This window comes from Hippocampus comes, unplaced genomic scaffold (genome assembly GCF_001891065.2).
Source record: "Hippocampus comes isolate QL1 unplaced genomic scaffold, H_comes_QL1_v1.1 scaffold14, whole genome shotgun sequence".
NCBI classification, from domain to species: Eukaryota; Metazoa; Chordata; class Actinopteri; order Syngnathiformes; family Syngnathidae; genus Hippocampus; species Hippocampus comes.
The window spans coordinates 1800505-1801641 of NW_017805839.1; positions in this window are offsets into that span (position 1 = coordinate 1800505).

Genomic DNA, 1137 nt, shown 5'->3' on the forward strand with positions numbered 1-1137 from the left:
AGATAGATAGATAGATAGATAGATAGGTGTGTGTGTGTGTGTGTGTGTGTGTCTGCGGTCCTCTACCCTATAATGTAGTCTTTGGCGGGCCCTCTCTTTTTATTAGAAACATTAGTGCGGAAATGTGCACCAAGTTAAAAATGCTCATGTGAAAAAACACGGAATGTATTAAATTAATGGTCTCTTTTGCCTCGGGCAGTAATGAAAAGGGACCCCCAATGAGTTCATTTTTCACGGCTTTGGTTATGCATTCAACACTCTAATTGAATTTCAGTGTAAGTTTTACAAAGTCTTTATTACCCTGACGCTTGATGTAAATTACATGTGATATATCGTGGGACTGTCAGCCATTAAGTAATTTAATTGTGACATGCACTTACCACACACCTTGTGCTTTTATGCAGATTCCTTGTCATCTAACGTGTCACTTTCTTCTCTGGGAAGGAACTGAGTTGCACTATGAGGACTGAGGACGGTTGAGAAGAGGAGCTCCTAAAAAGGAATAATAATTGCTCGAGGAGGTGGGGGAGGCAGGCGGTGTGGAAGGGTTGTTCTCCTACAGCGGAGACACAAGGATGTTTGCAAATGATAACACTGAGTATATATGGATTTAACAGATTAATCCTGTGAGGAAGCGACTCACATATCTTTCGGCAAATCAAATGTCAAAAGCGGGCCTTCACGCAAATTACAGCGAGGAAAAACAAAAGGGGTGGTCTCGGTACAGTTTCATGCGGATCTTAAAACACCAAAACATTACTTCCCTTTTCCTTTAACATAAAGGCCACTTAAAAGTTATTTTTAAAAACATGCACACAGTAAAGACATAAATCTTCATTTCTGAATAATACAATAAGTGTGTATGGAAAGAAGCTGTTTGAATGCCGAGGCTGATTTGACCTGATCATTAGCGAGGGGAAGGAGGCTTGACCCGATATTTCCTCTGTTGTTTGCTCAGGAAAACAGGGCGTTATTGTAAAAGGGCTGTAACGATAAATAAGCCTGCCGTTTCCATGGCAAAGACACAAACACTGGCCACTTAAGACAAAAGAGCTAAAGACAATAAATCCAACACTGTCACCTTTGTTTGGCTTTCTCATTTGTTTTTTTAAACAAATCGGTCCCTGCAAAACAAGA